The 12233-nt window shown below is 38.6% G+C and overlaps 1 protein-coding gene across 1 annotated transcript in view; it reads left to right on the top strand.

Annotated features, from left to right (window-relative positions):
* LOC124614022 (serine/threonine-protein kinase Genghis Khan) overlaps positions 1 to 12233 on the top strand; it is a 349615-nt gene that overhangs the window by 63120 nt on the left and 274262 nt on the right. The window lies entirely within an intron of this gene.

The following is a 12233-nucleotide window of genomic DNA, read 5'->3' on the forward strand; positions in this document are numbered from 1 at the left end:
TTACATGGATTTGGTCATTGAGTACCTTCTTTTCCATTGCAATGGCTCTTTGTCTGTGAAAGTTTTCTTGCAATGTCAGGAGCTTTTTGTTGTGATTATTCACTCTGATAACTGTCATATCACATTCTGTGTTGGATGGTTCATACCCATGTTTTATCAGGTGTTCAGCAAAGGTAGAGTGGCTAGTTTAATATTTCCAACTCTTCTCTCTCTCTCTCTGTCTCTCTGTCTCTCTCTCTCTCTCTCTCTCTCTGTCTCTCTGTCTCTCTCTCTCTCTCCCTCTCTCCCTCTCCGCAGTGCCACATTGTGTGGCACCACATTCTGCAATTATCCTTAATTTATGAGCATGAGTGTTTCAAACCAAACACACAACACAAACAAAAGAAGACAGATAAACACACAATGAGAGTCAGCAACACAGAATTAGAACTTCCACACATTCACACAACAAGTCTGACACACATGGCCACTGTCTCTGTTACACTAAGTCACAACTTCGACTGCATCTCACATATGAGCAGCAATCTAGCTGTGGTAGGTAGTGGTGGTAAGGGGGAGGGGAGGAGGAGGGGGTAGCATGGTAGGTGTGGGGGAGCTGCTAGTACTGTGTGTGGGAGCATGTAGGGACACGGTGGCAGTGGGATATTAGGAGCAACATGGGGAGGCTGTGCTGGTGGTGGGAGGGGGGGGGGGGGGAGAAGAGTTAGAGAAAATATTTTTAGATGCATTGATGGGATAGAAGGCATGTGTGTTCTGGACTGGGTTCAGAGAAGGGGATAAGCAGGCAAAGACCAGGGGATTTACAGTAATGAAGAACATGTTGTAGGGAGAGTTCCCACTGTGCGAATCAGAAAAGCCATGTTGGTGGGAAGAATCAAGTTGACACAGGCTGTGAAGCAGTTGTTAAAGTGAACCACATTGTGTTAGTCTGCATGTTCAGCATTTGGGAGGTCCAGCTGTCTCTTGGCAAGAATTTGGCAGTGGCCATTTATTTGGACAAATAACTTTTTAGCCTTCATGCTCACGTAGAATGTGGCCCAGTGGTTGCAGTTTTCACAGGTGGTGCTGCTTGTGATAGGGTGGGAGATGCCATGACAGGACTGTAGCAGGTGGTAGTGGGAGGATGTGTGGTATGATTCATGCATCTGGGTCTATTGCAGGAATATGAGCAATGAGGTAAGGGGTTTGGAACAGGGATGAAGCAGCCGTATCCTGCCTCCACCATATCCCTGCATGCTTCCAAAGCAGCACTAACATCTTGCCCAACTCTTACCCTGTTATCTCTTCCCCTTCCATTCCCATGCTGCCTCCTTTCTCCTCATTACCCACCCCTAGCTAGATAGTTTCACATGTCAGAGGCAGTTGCATCAGGCCCTAGCACCTGGAGACAATTGCCATGTATGTGTCAGATGCTGTGTGGATTGAGAGAACAAGAACTTTGTCCGAAAGCAAAAAATATTTCTAGTATTCTTTTTCATTGTGCCTGTCTTGCAATTAACGTCTTCTCTCTGAGATAAGTAACAGTCTATCCTTTCCACAAATGGTGGCAGGAGGACACACGCATATAAAGGTCAAGGAGTAACAATTGTTTGTGTGTGTTCTCCTGCTTTCCCTTGATAAGTAGATTTTTAAAATCTGCCCTGTTACATTATATTTAAAAAAAATGAAAACTGATTATTTTTGTTATTGTGTCCTCTACATAATATTGTTTTTAATCCATCCTTCAGTTTTTGTTGTTATAGAATTAAGTATCTTATGTTTCAAAATGAACTTGTGTTACATTGGAAATGTGCTCTTTCATGAAACTCACAGATTATACTGTGAAATATGTTGAATATGTGAAATCTACTGACACCTCACATGTTCAGCCATCAGTGCAAACATGGCAAACCTGTAAATAGTTATCCTCCTAAATTACCACAAAATCTGAATCTCCGGTCGATATATAACTCATATTATGTGATAATGTCTGAAGTGGGTGAATAACACACTTGTCGCCATATGATAAATAAGTAAATAACAAGGAGACTATTGAAAGTCCTACCAAATATTCACTATTTTACTGTAACTCTACCACCTGCACATAGTAAACACTTGGACAAGTCAGACTAACTGCAAATATCTGCATGTGATGCAACTGTAGCATTTGTTTTCATTGTTATGAGTTAAGTACATCATTTGCTCTATTGAAAAAATAATGTAACTGGCTGGGTAAAAAATCTGTTCACCAACCAGCAGCAGGAGAATTCACACATATAAAGATTAAGGAAATTAATGCTCCTGATTTCTTAAACATTGCCAGTCTTTTTTTTTTCTTTGCTCCTCTTCCTTCCCCTTCAACCCTTTTGCGGAAAAAGGAGCCCCTGGCTCCAAAAGCTTGCAAATTTCTTTAATCTGTATATATGTGTGTTCTCTTGCAATCACTTGGTGATTAGATTTCTTTATCTATGCAGTGACATTACATTTTCAAAAATTGATTGTTTTTGTTGATATATTTGCTTTATTGAGATAGATGAGTCTGGACAAGTTACTTATGTTTGATGTGGTCTCTCTTCTTAACTGAGTTTTTAATCATCGTTTGAAAAGCTTCCTACATGGTAGAGCATAAGCAGTCTTCAAAATATTTAGCTATAATAGCTGTTCCTCTTACCAGTTACACTGGACTCGCATTCGGGAGGACGACGGTTCAATCCCATCTCCGGCCATCCTGATTTAGGTTTTCCGTGATTTCCCTAAATCGCTTCAGGCAAATGCCGGGATGGTTCCTTTGAAAGGGCACAGCCGATTTCCTTCCCTCACCCGAGCTTGCGCTCCGTCTCTAATGACCTCATTGTCAACGGGATGTTAAACACTAATATCCTCCTCCTCCTCTTACCAGTTCTCTTTTCCCTTCTGTATCACTACTTTTTCCTTTTTTTTCTGTCACCAATCATAGACTTCTTCTCTTCTGGTGAAAATTCTCTTCTTCTCTATGGTCACATTGTGCCTAGATATTTTGCTTCTAAACTAATGGTTTTGCATATTGCAGTTTATTGGTAGTTGTCTTGGTACAAGATTGCAATTCTTACTGTTTTCTGTGGCTGCTGCTACTGCTACTACTCCTACTGTTAAGATCATGTTAAAAAGAAAGTATAAAAAAGCAGAGCATCACTAAAAGTACAGAGTGATTCAAAAGAATACCACAACTTTAGGAATTTAAAACTCTGCAACGACAAAAGGCAGAGCTAAGCACTATCTGTCGGCTAATTAAGGGAGCTATAAAGTTTCATTTAGTTGTACATTTGTTCACTTGAGGCTCTGTTGACTAGGCTGAAAACCAAACTACCCGAGGCAGCCCGTGACAGAGCACTTCATCACTGGCCTCCAAGAAGCCCTGATCTTACCCCCTGCGATTTTTTCTTATGGGGGTATGTTAAGGATATGGTGTTTCGGCCACCTCTCCCAGCCACCATTGATGATTTGAAACGAGAAATAACAGCAGCTATCCAAACTGTTATGCCTGATATGCTACAGAGAGTGTGGAACGAGTTGGAGTATCGGGTTGATATTGCTCGTGTGTCTGGAGGGGGCCATATTGAACATCTCTGAACTTGTTTTTGAGTGAAAAAAAACCTTTTTAAATACTCTTTGTAATGATGTATAACAGAAGGTTATATTATGTTTCTTTCATTAAATACACATTTTTAAGGTTGTGGTATTCTTTTTGAATCACCCTGTATTAACGGGCTGAGTAAAAGATTCAGGTGCCAAGTGATTGCTTTAAAAATGTAGACATCTTTTAACAGAAATAATAAATTTTTGAAAGTAACCAATTTTTGAAAATATAATGTAATTTGATAAATGAAAACAATCTGCTCACCCAAAGACAGCAGGAGAACACACATATAGAGAGATACAATTAAATATCTTTATTTTTGTGTTCTCGTGCTGCCGCTTGGTTAGGACACTGTTAGGTGTCTTCTAATTATTTACAAACTAGCAACTTGTCCCGAGTTTGCACAGGTAGAATTATCTACCTATGGCTGGACGAATTTGCTGGCATAGCAGTGATTTTATTTATGGGCTACTGTATAGAGTTACGATAAATGTCCAGAGGACGATGTTAGAAAACTGAATAATGTCGCTTTCATGTAACTGAACAATTTAAGCAGTGCGTGCCAGGAAAGTTTTAAAGAGGCAGGAATGTCGTTTGTTCCATATTTAATTGGCATTTGGAATAATGTCTTGTGGCAATGATGGAAGCTGTGAACTAGTTTACCACCTGGTCCACCTATGATCAGTGTATCTGCTAGTGAAAGCTATATCAGAAATCACATATAGACAGAAAAATGCAGTGGAGTACTTGATGAAATATGTAGAAGAAGGAAATATATGTAGGTTGTGGTGATAATAGTTTTGTTTGGCCCAATGGCCTAGTGTAAGCCTTTCAATTAGAGACCACTTCATGCTTCTGCTAGACTACATGGGCTTCAAGATCTGAAAGCTGCAGAAAATGTACTAACTGCAGTATGGAAAATGACAGTAGGTCACACAACTGTGACAATAGTGTTTTGGAGTGACCAGAGAACAGTCATCACTGCAGGGAGCTATGAAGATCAATCACATGCTGTTGATCATGAAGCAACAGCATGTGCTATGAGTTCTGTGAGTTGCCAAGAGGTGGCAGTGGCACTGTTTACAAGCAGCAGTTGACATTAATTCCTCATAATACAGCCAGTTTGCATGAAATATTTATAAATTATATACAAAAACTTTTCTCGTAAGTCAGTCTACTTATTAGTAAAAACCACATCAAAATCCTTACAATAGTTCCTGAGGTTAGACCAAACACACAAATGGAAATGGGCAAGGGCTTCAATTTATATTTGTAGAGATTAAAAAAAGTGGGATCACAAGCACCTTGTTAGTTACAGCAATTGCTGATGGCTTATAACACTTTCTGGGTTATAACATTGAATGAACATGAATTTCTTTAAAAAATTGGAACATATAACCATTTAGCTAATAAAGATTTGAGAAAAATATGGATATGTATGTTGTTTTAAGATTAGCTGTTTATCAACAATGATGTTAGCTGCATTGATAGTGTTTGTGTTCCTCACTGTTTGAACATGCCCTTATTGGGTTAAATCTTTTCATCTTATAACACACTAGCATTTTCATAATTTTAAGATGTGGGCTTTTGTTACGGCATTGGAAGAAATACACTAGGGTTGAAGAATACAAGCTAACTAAATACATTTTAAAATAGCACTGTCCATAAACAAGGATTGTATTGGTATGTAAAATTAAATTAATTTCAAAATTAGATTAATGTTTATGAATTTTACTGCATGTAATAATATTGAAATCCTTCTTTGAACTACTGTGAAAGTTCTGAGAAGCAAGATTGCTTCTCTCCATAGGGTGGTGAGAGAGATTGTGTAAGGAACACCTGATTCAGCACTATGACATCATTGCAAAGGATGCATCACTAATACTGACAGAAGGTCAGCACCATTATTTGCAATATGACCAATTGATATAATGAAGTTTTGTCAGATGCTGCCAGTTTGGGGTCTTACTTTTATGAGTCTGCAGCTGTCCAGTTGTGGGGGAGGAACTTCTACTATGTGGGTTGACATTCCTGGCAGTCACAATGGTGACTAACAGAAGATAAGGGCCAACCAGATATTGCATGGATGAGGAACTAATCTGTCAGACTGCAAGCTGTTTTACTTGGGAGCAGAGCACCTTGTGCTGCCACTCCTTAGCAGTGCATGTAACACCTTATTGGCTGTATGATGGGACTGTCCCTTGAGCTGTCCTCCATGTTGCTGTTGGGGACGTCCATCTACTTGCCCTTATGGCAACTGTCATCAGTGGTATGCAGATCTCTGGAGGCAAACTTGAGGAGTTCAGTTATGCTAAATGAGAATGCTGAGACTTCAGCAGACATTCAAAGTTGTGCTAGGCTGTGGGGACAAGCTCACCAGTCCTCTGGACATGCTCACCAGTGCTCTGCCCTGCATGAGGCCCCGGAACTGACTGCGGCCAACACCTGGAACTACGACCGCAGATTCTGTGATGGGTGTTGACGTGCTGCTCGGTGTGTTCCTGTGACATGGATGCAGCATGGCTGTTTCCAGGTCATGCCAAGGAGTAGACTGTATCACTATAAAACACTTGGCAATAACTAGATGTTAATTTAATGCTGTCCCATTGGTGCCTTGGGCATGACACGCGTTTTCACCACTGCCTCTCTGCTTGACTGTCGTGAGCTCTTATTGGGGGTCACATCCAGTGAACTACCTACAGTTTGATTGTAGAAGTTCAGAAATTCACTTCATGCAATTAAACCTGCATTGAGAATTGTTGTGATAATGGTCAGTTTTATTTTATGCTCTTTTATTTATAAAATTGTATATTATTGGCATTTTAAAATAAGCTGTAACTTGTTGACAGATAAAACGAATTAAAGAAAAGAACTTCTCTCTTGAAGCCAGACAACCTGTATGATGCATCTAAAATAATTGATAGTCAGGAGTGTGGCAGAATGACAGAAGAAGTTTGTGTTGTTAGTTTGGTTAGGTTTTAAGGCCAGCTGCAATGCTTGTAGTTTACAATAATTGCACCCTCCACCTTTTCCTTTGCTGTAGTGTACTTTGTGTTGTATCAAATTATGGTACATGCACTGCAAAAATTTAAGTTTTTATAATGCAGTAGATTCATGAAAAAGAAAAGTTTTACCCATCATTATTTAGGAGGTAATTGTGGACATTTTATATTGCATAGTATAGAGTGCTGTGCAGTTTAATTTTTTATCATGTTTTATGTACAAAAATGTTTAACATTGAAGTGCTTGTAGAAACACAGTTTTGATTAGGAATTCCATTGTGTGCCTGTCAGAGAGTTTCTGCTTATCATGGATCAGTAAACAAGAACTAGAATTACAATTTCTCTATCTGACAAAAGAGATGGCTGAATAAAGGAATCACGGTACTTTGTGGTTTAACAATGCTAACTAGGTGGGAACTTCTACATCCACATCTACATTGGATACTCTGCAAATCACATTTAAGTGCCTGGCAGAGAGTTCATCGAACCACCTTCACAATTCTCTATTATTCCGATCTCCTATAGTGCACGGAAAGAATGAACACCTATATCTTTCTGTATAAGCTCTGATTTCCCTTATTTTATTGTGGTGGTCATTTCTCCCTATGTAGGTCGGTGTCAACAAAATATTTTCGCATTCGGAGGAGAAAGTTGGTGATTGGAATTTCGTGAGAAGATTCTGTTGCAACACAAAAACGCCTTTCTTTTGATACAAAACGTGCTGCCCTTCTTTGAACTTTTTTGATGTACTCTGTCAGTCCTATCTGGTAAGGATCCCACACTGCACAGCAGTATTGTAAAAGAGGATGGACAAGATAGTGTAGGCAGTCTCCTTAATAGATCTATTACATTTTCAGGTATCCTGTCAATAAAACGCAGTCGTTGGTTAGCCTTCCCCACAACATTTTCTGTGTGTTCCTTCCAATTTAAGTTGTTCATAATTGTAATTCCTAGTAACGAAATTCCAGTGACTTGGAGAAAGGTCGTTTTAGCTTACCAGATTTTCAAATCCTATGTATGAACTGTTGTCGTGAAGCTTTAGTTGTTCCATTATGCTTTGTCTCCCTGATGTGAGGTCTTAGCAGGTATTCATTTAATCCAAGAATATACTAATTTGTTACATCCCTTTCAGATTTTGCATGAAGGAAATAATGGTTCTGAAAGTGAGAGTTGTTGAGATTTCTCTCTTGTGCCTCGTAGTAAGAAAAAGCTTTAATGTCTTTGGCCGAACCTTTATTATGGGGGATTGTTTTCCTTACAGAACTTTAGTATGTTATAAAGTTGTGAACGAAATAGTGCAAGACAGTATGAACATTTATTTACCCATAACTGAGAAACACATTTGGAGTAGACTGATCCTCCACCCCAAGTTAATCGTTTGTTCTATAAATAAAATGTCTTTTTCAATCCTTCAGATATGTGGCTATATATGTCAAACTGTGAACTATTTGCATATCCCAGTTATTGTGCTTGTTATTGAATTGTATGGACTAACATCAGCTAATATTTTTGTTGTTGTTTGTTAAGCCTTGTTACGTCAGCAGTTATGCAATTATAATATAGTATCCCTTAATTGAAAAGTGGACAAGAAGGTTGATCCCTGTCTGCTCGAAAGGTACTTTATTTAGCAAATTGTTATATAATATGCGTAGGTTGTTAAGTAGGAATGACCTTCTTTCTCTGACACTCAACAGCATGTCTTTTTGTGCTAAATACTCTTGGATAGTTCTGGCAAATAGTCTCTTAGAAACTCTAATTGTGTCTTTGGTAAATCTGTATGGGTTTACTTTGAAGGTTGTGCAAAATTTCTCTCTCTCCACATAAAAGCTTTTGTTTGACTGTCCATTCTGAATTCTTTTTTTATATCCTCAGATGTATTCAGCATACCTGTAGGGTGTGGCAGTTCAGATAATTTTGTCCTTGCAAAATGTCCCTTGTCCTGCAAAATGTCCCTGTAAGGAGCAACATAGTTGATGTAATTAAAACTTAGGCAGCAGGCTTTAGCATGAGTCAGTGGGGCTCTGTTGTTTCCCTATATTTTGTGTTGTCCAGTGATGTTTTCTTGAACACACTATTCCCAATTTGTTAACTGGCCAGAAGATACCTTCAGTCAATAGCAATAGCAAAGCAAATAGTGATCTCTAAAGACTGAACAAATGCCCAAAAAGATTGGAATGGTATTGATTGCCATGAGAACTTTCTCTCATGATTGCTGAATAGTTTTTGTAATCCTTTGAGTCCCAACAGTATGAAGACAAATAATTTTTTATTTCTTTTTTACAGAAACCACTTAGAGTTTAAGCTTTATTTCGAGTTCTGTAAGCATGTGCCATTCTTTGTCGCTATATATAAATTTACACTATAAGCCCCAAGGGTGCCAACAACAACACACAACTCTACAGGACCTTCTTACAAGAAAAGGTCCCCAGCTGTGGGATCAACTTTTTGAAACCATCTCGACAGTTGTGTATGTTAAGATACCAGTTATCACACAGTGCAGCTGTTCACACTGGTTGGCCCTCATTTGTGAGTACCTGACGAAAAAATATTTCGGAGTCTTGTGTGATACTCAGTAGCATTTAAAAAGTTGCATTAGATAGTCTGGTTGCTTGTTATAATGGATAGGATAAGAGTTTCATATGTAGGACGCTGTGGGTTCAAATCTCGTTAGATGCAGTTAACTATTTTTTAATTTTCAGATGTTTACTGAAATGGCTTTGATTCAATTAATTGCTTTAAATGTAGTTTTTTATTTCCATTCCTATGCCACATAATTTTAATCATAGTATCATTTTTTTCATATGCTTTCATTTTCCTTCCCACCATTCTTTTCCCACTTAAAATCTGTGTTCATGTGTTTTAATTAATTTTGTGTATTAATTTCAATTCAGTTTCTTTGTTTCCTCACTGTTTTTTTTTTTTCCCCCATTACGGCTATTTCTCATTTTGCTTGAATTTCGTTTTACTTATAAACCCTTCTTGTATTTTTTTGTGCATAGTGTGATAGGTATTTAGGTTATGTTTTAAATGTCTGTATGAAGATTACCATGTAAAAAAAAAAAAAAAAAAAAAAAAAAAACAGATAGATTGGAATTTTCAAATAATTGAATATTGTATTAATATAATAGAGGGAAACATTCCACGTGGGAAAAATTTATCAGAAAACAAAGATGATGTGACTTACCAAACGAAAGCGCTGGCAGGTCGAAAGACACACAAACATACACACAAAATTCAAGCTTTCGCAACAAACTGTTGCCTCATCAGGAAAGAGGGAAGGAGAGGGAAAGACGAAAGGATGTGGGTTTTAAGGGAGAGGGTAAGGAGTCATTCCAATCCTGGGAGCGGAAAGACTTACCCTAGGGGTAAAAAAGGACGGGTATATACTCGCACACACGTGAGTGTATACCCGTCCTTTTTTCCCCCTAAGGTAAGTCTTTCCGCTCCCGGGATTGGAAGGACTCCTTACCCTCTCCCTTAAAACCCACATCCTTTCGTCTTTCCCTCTCCTTCCCTCTTTCCTGATGAGGCAGCAGTTTGTTGCGAAAGCTTGAATTTTGTGTATATGTTTGTGTTTGTTTGTGTGTCTTTCGACCTGCCAGCGCTTTCGTTTGGTAAGTCACATCATCTTTGTTTTTTGATTAATTGAATATTGTAATAGAGAAGTATAATTAAATTCACATTCACGAAAATTCCTATTGGAAAAAGAATGATATAAAGAAAAACTGAAACAAATGGAAAAGTTCATATGGTGATTAAAATGATGTGATGAAGTAATAGAAATAAAAAATTACATTTAACCCTTTGACTGCAAGAGGCGCATCATCTGCTTGGTTAGCTTAGGTGCCGTGGCCTGCAACATAATCTGGCTATCTGCGCTAAGCACCTGTCCCTCTGAGCTGCCGCTGGGACTGGAACGGCCCGCGCTGTCGGACCTGCCCTGTGCTGAATATTTCTGGACTGATTACAACTCGCACAGAGCCAGTGTGAATTTTTGGCGACTTTGAGATCTAATATCTTGGGCAATAGTTTTTGTAAAGAAATCAAGTGTGGGCATCTTGTAAAACTTTATGCAGTCTTTTAAGAGTACTAATGAAAAGAATTTTATGAGCTATATTGAGCCAGAAAATTGTAGGTAGAATCGGCCAAAAACATAGGTGCCCAAAAAAATTTCAAAGTTTGGCTTCTTGCATTTCCTGGACTAATGCTATGACGTACTTGAAACTTGGCATGTAGTAATCTAACAACACGAGGTTCTTCAATATGAAGTTTCATATGTGTAGCACTTTCCAGTACTGAATGAATTAAGTGTAAAATTGAAGATTTTGTAAAAATGTCAAAAATGCGATATTTTCGTTCTGATTTTGCTAACATACTATGTTCTATAAAACATTCCAAGCTGTATAATTGGAATGAAAGTTGGGCGCAAAAATCATTCCCGGAAACAATGTAAACGTCAGATTTGCATATCTAGTAGAGTGAATGCATGATGAAAATGAAATTTAGAGTGCAATAGATAGATAGCACAAAGATATGAAATAAAATTTTTATTCCTTTACTATTTTCCAGTCATCTACAAATTAGTTGGAAAGATGTTGCTTTTTGAGAAAAGATGAAAGCAAGGTATATTCAATACTACTTTTACAAATACCGTTTTCTATTAATGCTTCAAAGCCAGCCTCATTTGAACAACCAATTGTAAGCCCCCACCCTCCCCAGAACAGTGAGTTCAATTTCCAATATTGGCTAACAACAAAGCCAAAGTAGCAAGAAAAATTGTACTGAGAACAGGAGAACAGAGTTTTAACTTTGACTTATTATTTCCTGTTGATCAAAGGCATTTGAAATCAGTTACGGAAAACAGGTAATGTACAAGTAGACCGAATGTGATCTATATTTGCACTACTAAGGATAAAAGAATATAACTGTCTATGTTACGTGTTAATAATTTAAATGCACCGTATTTAGATTAATATATGGGTTTTCTTATACTGGTGCTCCCAAACGTGTCACCCAAGCCCACTCTTTTCCAAACTGTTTCCCTGTCACTTTCTGTTTCCTCAGATTCAGAGGAAGTGCTGACTGTAGTTCTTGCTCTCCCCTCTGATGTAAAGAGCTGAGTACTACATTTTTGAGATTCTGTTGAAGACTCATAACTGCTAGCAACATCAGATAATTCACACTCACTGTCACTCCTAGAGAGCATATCCAGGATATCTTTATCTGTGCAACCATGGTAACGTGACATTTATCCCATAGAAAACAAGGAAACTGACAAAAACATGGGAAGTGAAGTTGAATTTCACAGAGAGGAAACACAGCAGCAGACAAATACGCACTCTCGAACTACACAGTCAGACCACTGAACAGCTGCTAGAAGAGCCAAGCGGAAAGACAGCTCTGTGTGTTTACATGTCTTTCGCGCTCAGGTAGCTGTGACTCAGCATGCCTAAACTCGTCCCTAGTGGTGGAAAGGCTGGTGGCACAGTATGCGTCAACAGGTCCATAGCACTGTAGGGAAGACCCAACGGCCATGCTTAAACACGTCGGGTGCGCCAGGGGAACGGCAAGGCAGGACAAGTTAACACGTCCCCAGTAGTCGAAGGGTTAAGCCTGTTAACTGAATAAAAATAATG

The sequence above is a fragment of the Schistocerca americana genome, chromosome 4 (genome assembly GCF_021461395.2).
Source record: "Schistocerca americana isolate TAMUIC-IGC-003095 chromosome 4, iqSchAmer2.1, whole genome shotgun sequence".
NCBI lineage: Eukaryota > Metazoa > Arthropoda > Insecta > Orthoptera > Acrididae > Schistocerca > Schistocerca americana.